Source organism: Macaca nemestrina, chromosome 14 (genome assembly GCF_043159975.1).
Source record: "Macaca nemestrina isolate mMacNem1 chromosome 14, mMacNem.hap1, whole genome shotgun sequence".
NCBI classification, from domain to species: Eukaryota; Metazoa; Chordata; class Mammalia; order Primates; family Cercopithecidae; genus Macaca; species Macaca nemestrina.
Window position 1 is genome coordinate 15,123,897 of NC_092138.1, and position 16,491 is coordinate 15,140,387.

Below are 16,491 nucleotides of genomic sequence, written 5' to 3' on the forward strand. Positions count from 1 at the left end.
ACACCATTTTTAAAAATGCAGACCTTACCAGAGCAAGCTCCTGGGATTGTTTACTGATCACTGACTCAGCTAATTCTTCACAAACCTTGCAAGCAATCCAGAGCAGCTCATTTTTGTTTACTTATTTCAACAAAAGATAAGTTGGTCCCATCTGCTCCACTGGTGGGCACACGAATTCGACCAGCCAGTCATTGCGTCCTGTTCTTCCTCTGGCTCCAGTGACTCATATTCCAGTGGACTGGATATAGTAAATCAGCTGATCACACGACCTATGACAGGCCATTAAGAATAAATTCATGATGTTTTGCTAACATTATGGAGAAGACATATCTCCATAACTTATCTGCTGGTGTTACTAACCAAGTGCAATATTTCTGGGGCCACCTTTAATCCTACTGTAAGAAAGTCTTTGGAGAATACAGAGAAAACCAGAGACAGGGAATGGGGGGAGAAATTCTTCTGTCTTCCTTAGAGAACCTGATTCAACTTGCCTGACGCTGGTATCAGGCTACTCCTAGGCTTAAGAATATACAAGACAATATTTTTTAACCTAATGGAAGTTGAATTTCTGCCCCTTACTAAAAAAGACGACTGACTAAAATACTCATTGTATGCAAAGATTCTGGATAATAGATACATTTCTGGTTTCCAAGAGTTTACAATAAAAAGCAGAAAGTATAAAAGATAATAATATCCAGTTAGGATTACTCTTCACAATGTCCTGTTTTTCTCTCTATCCCAGAATTTACTACTTTATGTCAGGATTATTTGCATATATCTTTTTCTTTTGTGACAGATTACAGAGAAGAGAGCCTGGTTATCTATTCAGTTTCTTGTTCTTAAATATCTAGTACAAGTGCTTTGCATGTGGAAATGTTCAGGAAGTTTTCACGGAACTTTACATGAAAAGACAATATTACTCAGGGACTGATGGTATTGGATGAGTGGTTTAGAGCATGAGGTCCTATCATTTTGGGGTTAAATGGCATTTTTTTGGTCCCCTAGTCAAGGTCCTCACTCAAATTGCTGCCACTAGATGATTTGTGCTTTGTTTTGTTCTATAGAGCAAGGGACTATTTCTGGGGCTCAGTACTAGACGGAGGCAGCTTTGTACTAGGATGGGAGAAGGGAAATTGGAAGACTAAGGCTCCAGGAGTTTACATTTTTTGCAAAGAATATGCTTTATTATCCAAATAATGTCAAATTAACCTGTTCTTTTACCAAACTCACACTTATGAATCATCAAATTCTAAGTTTAATAAGGAAAAGAACATGGAGAAAAAGATAGCTCCCACAAATCAAAAATATGTGCAATAACAATCGTATCTTGATTGTAATCATTGTTTTGACATTCTTTAGCTCAGTTACTCCTAGCTAGTTTTATATAGTTGCATTGTGAAAACATTTTCATAGTTAATTAAAATTAAATATACTGAAAAGGTCTGATTCTTTCTTCACTCGCAGGAGATATGAGTCTTTCTTCTTCCTGGAACAAACTAAAGTGAACTTCTTTCCTGTCTGCTATTTCTCTGTCTTTCTGAAGTGGAAGCAGCTGAAGCTCGTTTCTCCAAAGTATATAACTAGATATTTGCATTGAACAGTTCTTTCTTTTAACTTTTAATTAATACAGGCATGAGTGGGAAGGTCTGCCTCTTACAGGAATGTATATTTGAGGACAAAAAAATGCTTTTATTACAAAAGGTAAGACTCAGAGAAGGAACCGAAAATGCCCAGGTGATATTCAAAATCTATATGCTCTTTATCTTAGATTATGCCATTCTGTGGTATATGAAATAATGATGGCTTATGTTTAATAATCCTTTCTATGATTTCATTAGATAAATAAGAGTATATGCTTTTCGTAAGAAGAGGACAGCTGGAATCAGACAGACCCAAATGAGAATTCCTGCATCATCATTTGCTAGAGCTGTTAGTGTAGACAAGCCACTTACTCTGTTTCAGCTCCATCTTACTCATCTGTTCCACTCTGTTTCAGCTCCATCTTACTCGTCTGTTCCCCGTGGGACTGCTGTGAAGACTAAATGTTCTAATGACTAGGAAGCAAAAGCACAGTGGTGGTGGTGGCAGTGGTTAAAAATTAGCAGGAGTGGCCAGGTGCGGTAGGTCACGCCTGTAATCCCAGCACTTTGGGAGGCTGAGGCGGGTGGATCACCTGAGGTCAGGAGTTTGAGACCAGCCTGGCCAACATGGTGAAACCCTGTCTCTACTAAAGATACAAAACTAGCCAGACATGGTGGCACATGCCTGTAATCCCAGCTACTTGGGAGGCTGAGGCAGGAGAATCGCTTGAACTCGGGAGGTGGAGGTTGCAGTGAGCTGAGATGGCGCCACTGCACTCCAGCCTGGGCAACAGAGGGAGACTCCATCTCAACAACAACAATAACAACAACAACAACAACCAAAAAAAGAAAAATTAGCAGGACTGGTCTCTCTTTCCTTCCTAGGAAACATGATGTGAGGACAATTCTGTTGTTTTCCAGGGTTGATTGGGTAACATGGCTGGCTAGGTCCCCTTCTTCCTCCACACTCCAGGTGTGCCCCTCCAAGGATGCATATGTGGTTGAACAGGGTATCCTCTCAGGATGGAGAAAAACTGTTCCTCAGTTTAAGGCACATTTCCAGGGAACATGGGAATGAAAAATGGTATAAAAGAAGCTGAGACGGGCGGATCACGAGGTCATGAGATCGAGACTATCCTGGCTAACCCGGTGAAACCCCATCTCTACTAAAAAAAAATACAAAACACTAGCTGGGCGAGGTGGCGGGCGCCTGTAGTCCCAGCTACTCGGGAGGCTGAGGCAGGAGAATGGCGTAAACCCAGGAGGTGGAGCTTGCAGTGAGCCGAGATCCGGCCACTGCACTCCAGCCTGGGCGACAGAGCGAGACTCCGTCTCAAAAAAAAAAAAAAAAAAAAAAAAAAAAAAACAAACCGGCCAATAATGCTGTCAAATTGTGAGAATAAAACTAATGTTGATTTTCATGTAGCTGATTTTTTTTTTGTAAAAGGAATTAAATTTAAACAAAACCAGCTTTGATCAAAGAAGCTGACCCATTTTTTTTTTTTTACAAGAAATAAGGATGTTACTAAGAATTTAACAGTTTATTGCTAGAATAATAATAAACAGTTTATTGCTAGAATTCCTCCACCATGAGTGGAGGAATTTTTGCCTCTTGTTCTTTGTTAAATCCCAGCTCCCAAGACAGTGCCTGTCATATAAGAGGCACTGAATAAATAATTATTGAATGAATAAATGCACTATTGCTAAAAGAAAAACAGGTGGACATGGACTGAATTTTCAGCATGATAAATGTGGCCATGCAAAATAAATTAGATAGAAGCAACATGATTAACCCAGGAAACTTAAATTCCGCTTCTCTGAAAATCTCTAAGATTTCGCTACTACTCTCTAAGAGTAGTCTTCATGCTTCTGTTTCCAAGATTGTGTCAGTCTAACCTTTGAAGAGAAGAGGATGGCCCAAATACATTCTGAGGTTTGAAGGTTCTAGAAGTCTCATGGAAAGCTTCACATTTGTTTGTAAGAGTTTTCCTGATCTTAGGACTGGGCAAGTTTTTCAGGGCTACGGGGATATTTATCCATGGTTAATCTTCTACCCCAATCATGCTTTAAGACAAATTTTCTTTCTACAGATCCATATTGCTTCTTACGCTATTTCGTTGGAAGCCATCTGTTATCTGTGTGTGCCGATGATAATGACCAGAGTGATATTTATTCATGGATCACTTTCCTTCACAGAAAGCAGGAATCAGTTCCAGTATCTGGGCCATAAGTAAATATTAATAGCTGAATAACATTGTTGCTTTCTGTCTGCAGGCAACAGAGAAAGGAGTCTTGCTCATGGTTTCACAGATAATAGTGATTTTCTGTGTCCCAGACCAACTTCAGTCCAGGATATCATAATATATGCCTTATGGTTCTATTTTCCTTTCGAAAATAGTGCAGTAGATCAAAGTATTTATTTTCTTTCTAAGAATAGCTCTTCATTCATTCAAACTCCTTCTCTGAAACATGTATTTCTACTAAAAGATTTCCTGGAAATTTTGTGTAGAAAACAGTGCTCACTTTATAATTGGTTTGAAATCAAGTAGTATTTTAAGAAATAATTTTCTTATTATCATGCTGGGGTACTGATAATTTTTTAAGGAAAAGGTAACTAATTTGATAATTAAGTACTCTATATTTCTATACCAAACATCTAAAAATGAACAGGTTTCATGCTACATTTAGAATTAGGTTTTTTTTTTTTTTTTGACTCTTTCCAGAAATAAACTGCAGTCCAAAAGCCTCTATCATAGCCATAATACATCCCAGGAAGGCACAGTTGGAAGACAAGTTTGAAACAATGAAACTCACAGATTAGAAAGACACTCAATACAGATTTAAATTTCACACATCATCAAAAATGCCCTATGATGATGTTGATAAAACCGAAAAACTCAGTTTGCTAAGATCAATTTTGTTACATTACCTATGTAAGTAAAAGACAATGCACATGGTGAAATTAAGGTGACTAAAATAGCAAGAGACATCCAATACTCTCTGGTTCACTTTGAAGGTATTATTTATGAAGGTACTTTAGTATCATATATAATGCAAATGACAATATTTCTAGAAATATATTTGTGCTCTATGGATTCATGGATGATAATGCCTGGAGCATTCCAACAGAGGTAGTTGCATGAATTAATGGAGCACATCTGGGCATGAGTCCAATAAAAATGTTAGCCGAATGCTTCCTTGGGGGGAAAAAAGATACTGAGAAGTAGATAGCTACAAGCAACTGATGCTGGTTAAACAGAACATCCTCCTTACTCTTTTTCCACTCACTTCAGAACTAGGTCAGCTATATGCCTTTGAGAGAGGAGGAAGGCTTCAAGGAGTAAGTTTACTTTAATGCAGTCACTTTTCAAGTAATTTACTTCTTTTTGGATAGATCGACATTGCATATGAATACCCAGGCTTACTAGCAAGTCCTTAATAATGAAGTCTCCACATTTAATGCTGATATCTCAGATTTATGCTGCACACTTCTTAGAAGATCAAAGTACAGTACTTAATTCTCAATTTCTATGGAACTATATATGTGAATACATTTATTTTGTGTTGAGAACAGTGGAAAGAAATAGAATGACATTAACCAGGCCTTATGGGAAGAGTTCTCTTCTTTCCAGCTCACACTTTTCCATGAGGACATAAGGAAATAAAAACCCTAGGCTCATAAGAACCTCTATGCCCCACTTGCCAGTCAGGAATAGAAGGCCGTGGGAGGGACTTTAATTGATTTGTAACGGGAATAGCAGAAAGGACAGTGTGGTGTGTGACAGTTCACCCAGGTGGACTGGCACTTGATCTTTATTCTCCAACTACAGTCATGTAGTGATTATATCATTACAAAAATGAAAGAAAAAAAGACCTCTCCTCCGTCTATCACAATTATTTTCTGAGGCTCCACTGGAATACTGTGTGTAGAAATGTTTTGATGATTGTAAAGAAAGATGCAATTGTGAAGTGCGGATGTTATTATCCTCTCTAATGGAAAGCTCCCTGAGGGTTTATACCTTTCATAAACCTCTTCCAGCTGCCTACTTTATTTCCCAAATACTCCTCCTTTGGCTCTTCCTTCCTTTCGTTCTAATTACATCCATGAGGAAGCCTCCATTAGGAATTAATGAGCATTAGTACCTTAATTTACCATCTGCTCCCCCATTCCTCCCTTAACAAATGAAGGTGTGTCTCAGCTTCAAGACCTTATGTTGGTTGTAGCCAGGCAGATGGGAGCGATTCAGATGAGAAAGACTCCTTTTCGAGGGTACCAAGGTCATATGTGGATTAAGCGCTGCTTTTGGAAGCCAGATGGTAACTAGAAGGTGAGAGGCTCTCAGTTTAGAGCCCCTGCTATAGAACATACTGGACCCACTGGCATTTGTTTATTCAAGCAGGCATTTATTAATTCAACTGCATTCCTTGTGTGTCTGGTATGTGACAACCCATGTGCCAGATAGTAGAGATATAAGGTTGAATAAAACAGAGCTCTTTTCTCGAATTGCTCACAGCCTGGTGGAAGAGACAAGTACATGTACTCAGGTAATTGTAATGCAATGTTTGATATGCTGTATAATAGTGATATTGCACTGAGTCTAGCTTTGGATGTGTGGAACCGAGCTACTCTCAAAATTTGGGCCTTTCAGAGAAAGTACTGTTCTCTAAGCTTCCTCCATGTCTATTAGCAAAGGGGAGCTGGTTTGTGGACCACTAGCCAACTGATAACCCCAATTCCGTATCTCTCTTGTCTTTTCTGCCTATATATGCTATGTTTAGTATAGATTTCACCTCAGATGGAACTGCAGCATCAGAAGTATTTATATGTACAGAGAGAGTAAAATAATCTCCTTATAGCTATTCCTAATAACTATGTGTCCTTTATTGTTTAGTGAAGAGGGTGGTGAATTAGAATCCTAATAGAAAGCAGATGGCACTCAAAACTATTTACAAAGGTGTGAGCATAACCTCCACACAAGGGATTGTATAGGAATCTGGGGATAGTAGCAGCTGAGCTGACACAACTTCTGAGTCTGAAGGGAGACAGAGAACAATCAATTTCTGAAACCTTGAAGAAGAATGTCTTATAAAATTGACCTCCTTGAGAGGTACAGTGGCTTTCTAGCGGAGGGACATGGCAGGCCCACATTCAGGCTGTCTCACAGAGAGAGAACCAGAAAACAAATGCCATGACCCCACTCTCCTCTTTTCTCCTTCAAATCTCCTCTCTGGTGCTCTCTATTGTCCAGACCACGGTAGACTGCATCCATGCAGGTCACCAGAGGGATGGAGAGTGGACCCAGAGAGAGAAACAGGATAACCATCAATGAGAAATCACAAAAACTCACCAATCAAGCAAGTAATTATGCTGAACCCCATTGGGCACTCTCTAATTGGATGTCCTGGGTCCTCCCAATTCTTAGTCCTTTAATACCCGTTTTTCTCCTTCTCTTATTCAGACCTTGTGTTTAGTTTCATTTAGTCTCTCAATTCATACAAAACCACATCCAGGCCATCACCAATAATTCTATACGACAAATCCTCCTTCTAACAATCCCACAATATCACCCCTTACCCCAAAATCTTTCTTCAGTTGAATCTCTCCCACTACAGGTTCTCACGCCGCCCCAATCCTGCTCGAAGCAGCCCTGAGAAACATCGCTATTATCTCTCCATATCAACCCCAAATTTTTCACCACTATAACACTTCACCACTATTTTGTTTTGCTTTCCTTATTAACATAAGAAGAGAGGGATGTCAGGCCTCTGAGCTCAAGCTAAGCCATCATATCCCCTGTGACCTGCATGTATACATCCAGATGGCCTGAAGCAACTGAAGATCCACAAAAGAAGTGAAAATAGCCTTAACTGACGACATTCCACCATTGTGATTTGTTTCTGCCCCACCCTAACTGATCAATATACTTTGAAATCTCTCCCACTCTTGACTCTCCAGCTGTAACATGAAGGTGTGGGGGGTACAGATTTGTCTGCTCCAAATACGTTTTATATATATGCATATATAAAGTGCATACCTATTTAATGTATACATAAATATATATGCATGCATGTCTGTTTTTTTAAAGTAATAGCACACAAGTTTTATATAACTACTTTCTTACTTGAGATGCTTGCAGAGACATTTGAACCAAACATTGTAGTTTATCAAAAGCTTAGCTATATTTTCCTTTAAAAGAAAAAACTTTCTTTTTTTGAGATGGTGTTTCACTCTTGTCGCCCAGGCTGGAGTGTAATGGCGCAATCTCGGCTCACTGCGACCTCTGCCTCCCGGGTTCAAGCGATTCTCCTGCCTCAGCCTCCTGAGTAGCTGGGATTACAGGCACCTGCAACCACGCTTGGCTAATTTATTATGGTAAGTTTCAAACACATACCCAAGTGAGAGAATGGTATAATAACCCCCTAAATGTCCATTATCTTGATTCAGCACTTGTCAATTCGTGATCATTGTGTTTCCTTCATACCTCTATTTAATCTCTCCACTCTTATTACTTTGAAATACATCCCAAACACCATAGCCTCTTACATTTGGCTTTTGTTAGTTGAAAGGCATGTTAAAATAATTTTGTAATGAACCACCTCTCTCAATCACAAATTAAGGATAGACATACAAGAGCTAAATCATTGGCAGTATTTAATATATTTTTTTAAAAAATCAGTCAGCTCTATTTGGCTATATTTAAAAATGACAAATAAATGATTGCAGGGCTGGGCATGGTGGCTCATGCCTGTAATCCCAGCACTTTGGGAGGCCAAGGTGGGCAGATCACGAGGTCAGGAGATCGAGACCACACTGGCTAACACCATGAAACCCCGTCTCTACTAAAAATACAAAAAAATTAGCCGGGCATGGTGGCGGGTGCCTGTAGTCCCAGCTACTCTGGAGGCTGAGGCAGGAGAATGGCGTGAACCCGGGAGGCGGAGCTTACAGTGAGCTGAGATCATGCCACTGCACTCCAGCCTGGGTGACAGAGCAAGACTCTGTCTCAAAAAAAAAAAAAAAAAAAAAAAAAAAAGAAAGGATTGCAAAATACAATCAACTGACACTATGTAACTATTTATTTTGTTATAGTTTAAAAATACTGGCTTGTATTTTTATTTACCTCTGTTTTTCTCTTATTTCCTTTTTTAGTTAAATAAAAGAAAACTAAAGACACTTTCATTTGGGAATTTAATTACCTGACCCTTCCCAAGAAAACATACCGGGAAGCTCTTATGGGGCACCATTTAATGCAAAGAACATTGTTTCCCTCTGATGTGTAATGTCACGCCTTCTATATAGCATATTTCAGTACAGGAGTGGGTCTGTTTTGGGCGTCCCTTTTTATTCTGTTGGTTTACTATTTTTTTAATCAGTGTGCTAATATTGCACTGTCTGAATTAGTGTAACATTATAACAGTTTTTGATATTTGGTGCTTCAAGTTTTCAAAAGTATCCTGGCCTTTCTTGGCTTGCTCTTCCATATCCATTTTAGATTCAGTTTGTCAAATTCAGTAGGGGGGAAAACAAAACCTCCAAAATCCTGTTGGTGTACAGCAGTTGCTTTCTAAAAGGAGCCGAAATGCAAGACATATTTCTTGAGAACTTTGAAAGTTTTCTGGAAGTTTCTAACCTGAAGACTGCATGAGACTGAAGCTTGAGACAAACAGGAATGAAATATTATTTTCTTTTTATTTCTACATTCATTTTTTTCTTTAAAGACAAAGTCTTGTCTGTCACCCAGGCTGGAGTGCAATGGCATAATCTTGGCTCACTGCAACATCCGCCTCTTGGGTTCAAGTGATTCTCCTGCTTCAGCATCCCGAGTAACTGGGACTACCTACATGCACCACCCTGCCGGACTAATGTTTGTATTTATAGTAGAGACAGGGTTTCACCATGTTGGCCAGGCTGGTCTCAAAAACCTGACCTCTGGTGATCCACCCGCCTTGGCCTCCCAAAGTCCTAGGATTACAGGCGTGAGCCATCTTGCCCGGCTTTACATACATTTTTAAGCAACACTTAGCCTGATGAAAAAATAATATATCTTTCTAACGTGTATGTTGAGCATAGAACTTACAGCTGTTTAGTGTAGCTTTCTACTCACTTTAACATCTTTCTGTGTTACAAGGGCTGCCACAGTGACGAAAAAGACAAGGTTGAGAAGAAATATAAAATGATTGACAGAACATCTCAGCCAGTTATCTAGAAAAATATTCACCATGGACTCCAGGGGCAATGCACTGATGTGCCAGATTCATTGGTTGATGATTCAAATATATCATTGGTGAGGATCATGGCTGCAACATAACTGAATCACCATTAACTTCAAAATAGAGGATCTGAATGCTTAGGGATTGTATAACTTACTGCTGTGTAACAAATTATTACAGACATAGTGGCATACAACAACCCAGGTTGTTGTTATCGCACAGGTTCCACGATTCAGGAGTCCAGGAATGGCTTAACCGGGTCCCCTACTCAGGGTCTCACCAGGCTTCAATAAACAAGTCACCAGACAGCATTTTCATCAGGACACTGAGCTAGGGAAGAATCTACTTCCAAATTTATTCAGGTTGTTGGCAGATTCATTTCTTTGCCTCTGCATGACCAAGGGCCCCAGCTTTCTGCTGGTTGTCAGTCGGAGGCCACCTCAGCTCCTCACCATGTGGCCTCTTCCACATGGCTGCTCCTCATCCAGTCAGAGAATCTCTGACCATACAGGGCTCAGTCCTTCTTTTCAGAACTCTCACTTGACTAAGCCAGGGCCATCCAGGATGATGTCTATTTTGATTTACTCAAAATCAACTGCTTTGGGATTTACACCTGCAAAACCCCTTCACCTTTTGCCATGCTTGATTGTTTAGAAAAAGTCATAGGTCCTATCACACCCAAAGGGAGGGGAGGATTATACAGGCTGTGAACACCAGCAGGGCAAGAGTCACTGGGCCACCCTAGGGTTTCTTTGCCACAGGGCAAAAAGAAAAATGGAAGAATAATTATCATTTGTGGTTACAATTCCAGCCACCCGTTTCTTTCCAAAGTGAGGGACATTTCTGGGATGAAACTTGCCCAGGCAGAGGTGTTCAAGGGCAAAGTATCTCCAGCCCCATTTGACTTCCTTGTGCTTGTGAGAAGTGAAATGCCACCCTTTAAGGAGCAGCCTCACTGAGCTGTTCAGGAAGGCTGTGTCACTGAGGTTGGGGAGATTGCGATGGGTTTTGTCCTCTTTAGAGGAGCCGATTTGGGGCCCGTGGCTTCTACAGGCAGGCAGCAAAGCTCTTCTTGCCATCAGCAGCCAACGATAGAGTTAAGCTCTGACTTTTGTCCCCAAGCCAGGAGTTTTTGATTAGATGCTTAATTGTGATTGGAAGCTTATGTTTAGGGTATAGGCTTAGTGAACTGAAACACTCAGGAACACATTAGTAGCTACTCTTAAGCCTGCTCTCTGAGACATGAATAAAAGGAATTGCAGGGTGTATTCTTGGCACAAATGCTGAGCAAACAATCACCTTCCTGGCGATGCTACAATTCACTGGTACAGGTGATTTTGTTCGCGGCATTTCTGTTGTACATCTCCCTTCACCTTTCTGGCCGCAACCTGTGAAAAATTTTCATCACCGTGGGGATTAGTGCCTAATGGCAAGAGAAAAAGCAATTAGCATTTCCTAACAGCTAACCAAACACAAAAGCTTCCCCAGGCCTTGGATGGAACACCTTTGACCATTCATTGCTCCTCGGCTGTAAAGCCAAGCACCTTAACAATTTGTGCTTAATTACACAGGAAAAGAGAAATCTGTTTCTCCGGGAGAGCCTCTGAGAACCTGTTGGGGAAAGCTTTCAGTTTTAATTACAGACGGAATACTGGCTGAGGCAATGTTGAAAAGGAATTACCTTTCCCTTTTTCTTCTGATTTTGCAAAACAGCTGGCCAAACAGAGAACCACGGCTCTGTTTAGGCAACCTGTGCAGGGTGGCTGCAAGGCCGTGCTGGGGTTCATTTTGCAAATCAGCTGGAAAGATTTCTTTGGGGCTTAAGGAAGCTAATTTAAACATTGCCTGTGTACAGAAACTTTAATCCCTCTTAATATGTCAGCTGTGCCATCAGACAAGCAGACCTCCTGTGCTGGTGTACTTGAGAAGAAAACCAATACCGTCTTCATTATTCAAACCATCAGCCCGTAGACAAAGGGAGAAACAAGAAACAAATCATCCTGGTGACACCCAGCTCTTTCCTATTTCATCTTGACAGGGTTTTGTTTCAATACTGCGCTCTCCCTCTCCCCCTTCCTGCAGCTCTTGCCTCCTGTTACTCTTTATGGTAATTGAAGCTGGGCCCCAAAGCCCTCAGAGGCTTGTATCTTCTTCTCACATGAGTGACGCTTCAGTGATAAACTTGAACTTAAAGTTACTGAGGCGGAACTGAGGGTTCATTTGATAGCTAGTGGTTTTCGGCAGCTCCGCGGGGCCTCGGAGACACAGCGTGAGGTAGATTGTTAATGTCCTGTGAGGGAAAACAATAACACATTTCATTAATGCGTTCATGTGTGAAGCATCCATTAGTGCACTGGAGGTATTAATGACGTTATGCTTTAAACTGACATGCGGGGCATGACAGGAATTGCAAGGTCGGATGGGAACAGATGACATGATGAACAAATATTTGAATGGCTTCATTTGCCTGTGGGTCAAATGGTGAGTACAAGGAATGGAGGGGGTGGAGTTGGGAAGGAATACTTCTGTTTTAACATAGACCAGTGGCAGCAAAACGAAGCAGAATAAAACATACATGTATGCACATGTGCCTCCCTCCCTGCACAGAAGCAGAAGGGTGGGGGAAACGTGCATGAGAACTAGCAGGACTGGCTGAAAACTGCAGGTCATGTGACGATTTGACTGTGGGAAGGGGCCGCACAGACTCTTGGCTGTTGGGAGACTTTCCTCAGGCCAAACCTTCCTCCAGAGAATCTCATCATCAAACCAGGATAGAGACTGGGGGGTGCACTCTCTGCCCAGCCTGAAAATGAGGGATGTGAAATTTGCAAACATAAATGTTGGCCAGTAGGATCATTGGATCCTTCATCTAGCCCCTGGCAGCCTAAGACAGTTACCCTACGTTACTGGGAGAAAAGCATGAAGACTCAGACTTGACACGGACCTCTAGTAGCAGGCGGTTTGTTGCAAATTTAACAACTAGGCAGAACGTGGTCAGTGTCGGAATGGGGGTTAGCGTGAAGTGTCTTGGGAAACAGACCAAAGCGACTAATATGTAGGATAGCATCGATCTGGATTTGCCACAAAGTTTTACTGTAGGCCTGTTTTCCCAGCATAACGACTGGGACTTTTAAAGGTATCCTAATTTGAGTTAAAACAAATCCCTGGCGTTAGGAGTCAGGACAGAACATTCTAGGATAATGTTCTGTTTCTGGTTCTAGGTGCTGGTTCCACAGGACTAGTTCACAGTGCACTTATAATTTGCACCCTTCTTTGTATGTATGTGTACATTTTTTAAAAACAGTCATGTTTTTAAATTGAATATATAAGCTGAATTGGGCAGTTACTCTTTAGCTTTTGCTTTGATCATGAGATGTAGAAAAAGTATTTGATGTTTTTCCTGGGTTGCAGCAGCTCAGTGCTCACAGTGGATTCTGAGTGGGGAGGCTTTTACAGTTGCAGATTGGGTGGTTAATGTCAGCAACACACATCTCAGGGCAACAAGTGTAATTCAACATGAAAGATCTAAGCATTTGGTGTCTTCTCTGAGGAGGACACCCTTTGCTTTTCTTACTCAGACTCCAATGGTCTTTCTCAGTCAGAGAAGACAACTCCCTTAATGCTGTTGTAAGGCAGAATGAGGGCTGAGCCGGCATCTAAATTAGCAAGAGAGTGGACTTTGCCTGCTGTGAGAATTAAACGCCACCTTGGGCAATCTTAAATGACAGTCTCCCCAACAAGAAGGTTATTGCAGGATTGAACCTCACGACTTGCATATCTTTTTCTATCCTACGGTGGATTTTAGATCTGTTTTATACTGTTCTAAGTGACCACAGATTGGGGAAAATGTGCATGAAACTATGAGGAATTAAGATTGAGCCCCTCAAGATGTATCTAATCAATTCCTGTGACATTTGTCCCAAGACTAAATAGAAACATCTATGAAGCTTTAAGATGTTTTCCCTCCTCGATTAGAAGCTGAATATGATGAATCTTTCCCGATGATATTTTAATATTGCTATTTATTCATTGCAACTACTGACCTTAGTTAATGTTGAAAAAGACAGCGTTACAATAAATCAGAATAGCAGGAACATGCCAGGGATGGTGCACGTGGAAATTTTTTATGCCAAACATTTTTGGAACCAGGACTACCTAGAAGTGATTCTGTCTTCACCATCCTCTCTCTTCATTCCACAGACCCTTGAACTTCTGTCTGACTGTCTCTACACATCCAAGATGCCATCCTATCCAAAAGTCTGCCTGGACCCCTCCAGTATAGCTGGGCAGACCTCTGATATGTTGTTACCCATGAAGCCAGTTTTCCTCTCTTATAGCCCTCGTTGCAAGTCTGTCTGTTTTACCAGAATATGGGTTACATGGAACGCCCGTGGCAGACTTTGATATAGGTATTCAATAAATGGATGCCAAAAGGCAATACAAGAATAGAAATATATCATTTACACATATATTTCCTTTCATAAGGAAGTTGACAGTTTGAAATGTTTCTGAAATATTCAGTTATCTTGGTACACATGTCTCAAGTTTCAAACTCATGGTTCATGTCCTAGTTAAGGAAATATCAGTTCCGGTGCAGATGAACGTCTAAACTCTGGTAGTTCAAACCATATGGAATTGCTGATAATTAATGATCTTTCAACCTATTATTTTGCTCTGTACATTAACAGATACCATTTTAATTGCAAAAAAATGTGCTTTCCTTCATAGAGATTTTAGTAACTTTTTGCCAAATGGGCACAAGCATCTGGACGCTTTTCTTTGTAAGCCAAGCTCAGAAGTTGTTGAGCATTTGCCATCTCTAATTGATGATACACGACTGTCTGACATTGACAGCGATAGTTGATGCTGGCTGGTGCTGGTGCAAGAGAGGTGAACGACATCAAGGAGGGAATCCTGGATTTAGCTTGCTCCCTGGTGCCTTCGTGAAACTCAGCATCGTGACCTTTCTGCCTGGGAGATGACTTGTGGCAGATGGCAATGAGCTAAAGGGCAGGGTTGGCATTAATTAAGTCCAAAAAAATTAATCCTGAATAATCTGAGGAGAGAACATTATAGGACTCCTTTTCGTGGTAAATGAGACTTTTTGTTTTTTATGAAGATCTTTGCTTTTGCAGAATTTCTGTCATTCATAGTTTAGGCACGGCAGAGAAATTTTCACATGTTGAAGAACGAAACCTTTGTGTTGTAGGTGGAAGGAAGGGGTTAATATGCCTTTAAAAGAGGGTAATAAAGAGCAATTACAAGTACCCCAAATGTGAAGAAGAGATGGTTCGAGGCATAGAGAAGGGTGACCCCAGGAAGTAACGTCTGCTACACTAGTCTGAGTACAGCAGTCTGACTGCAACTGATAACTTGTGAGATGACATCTTTTGAATGAACTGACCCCTGAGCAGAATGATAGGAAAGAGTGTGTCCACAGCTATACTTTCCATCACGGGAAGAGCAAAGACATGCACAAAGATAGCCATTCCCACTCATAGGCAGACATCACTAGTCAGTGGCACCTCCCTGCTGAGGCTGAGCTCAGACATGACCTCAGAGTCCTTCTCAACACAGAGCTTTAGACAGCCTCTGTGAAGAAATCTATTTACTATTCCCGCACGCATCCTGAGCAGGCAAACTCTCAGAAAAATTGTGGCAAACTCACAAACAGACTGGCTCAACTTGCTGAAGAGCTTATCAAATTCAAATACTTTTCCCATAACCTTTTTCCCATAACGATCCCCTCACCAGTTCTATAACATTGGCATCCTGTGTACTCTAGTATTTGCAATTTATTTTCATCTGCTTTTCATGGAAACCTAAGAATTTAAAATAGAAGAGTATTGAAAGAAACTTCATTTGGATTTTCTTCTAAAGATACTCTTAAAACTTTTATCCTCAGTGTTTTCAGGCCAGATATATTTCACAACAGTCACTTATTTTTGTTTGCATTCTAAATATTTGAAGGTATAATTAAATTCTATTCAAATTTTATTGCCTGTTTCATTATGAGCAAGAAAGATGTTGCCTTGATAAATACTTAAAAAGTGGCTGTCAAGAGTGAACATTTAAAACACACTGAAATTCAAATACACTGAATTTATATTTATAATTGCTCTGTGTGCATTATTTTTTCTGTTCAGACTAGGTCTATGCTGGAGTAAAAAGTGATATTTCCTTCTCATTTAATTGTTAAATTCTTCCCTTCGAACCTCCAATATTCAAAAATCAACATTCATTACTAATTCTAGGTCCCCCCGCTGCTTTTATGGAAACCAACAGAACATTAAATACTATAAAACAGGTTCATATTATAATGAAGCATTTTCTCTTCTTCTCATCAATGTATCATGCAGATGGCATCAAATGCATCCACTGCAAATAGCCAAGGCCTCCCCAGCTTATTTATTGGCCATGCCTTGAACTCAGGTGGCTCAGCACAAAACATAAACTGTAACCGTAAATTGAGAAATGGCTGGCTATTTGGCCATAGGATCTTGGTTGACTAATGCCAATTTATTTTTATTTTCTGTTTACTTGTGGTTTGAAACCTCAGAAAAGATGGTGCAGGTAGAGAGTAAAGTAAGAAAAGGACTCTCCTGCCACTCTCTGTCTCCTCTTTCCAAAGTGTTCTTTTAGTACTGAAACATGGCATGTATTTTTCTTATTCTGTTGTATGAAGCAGGTATCTCTCAGA

General features: G+C 40.5%; 1 long non-coding RNA gene across 1 annotated transcript in view; it reads left to right on the forward strand.

Moving 5' to 3' along the window:
- Positions 1–7,861: 7,861 nt before the first annotated feature.
- The window catches only part of LOC139358295 (uncharacterized), a 132,729-nt gene continuing 124,099 nt past the window's right edge, over positions 7,862–16,491 (forward strand). Inside the window, exon 1 of the long non-coding RNA XR_011613034.1 lies at positions 7,862–7,953. This is a non-coding gene — a long non-coding RNA (uncharacterized lncRNA). The remainder of the gene's footprint in view (positions 7,954–16,491) is intronic.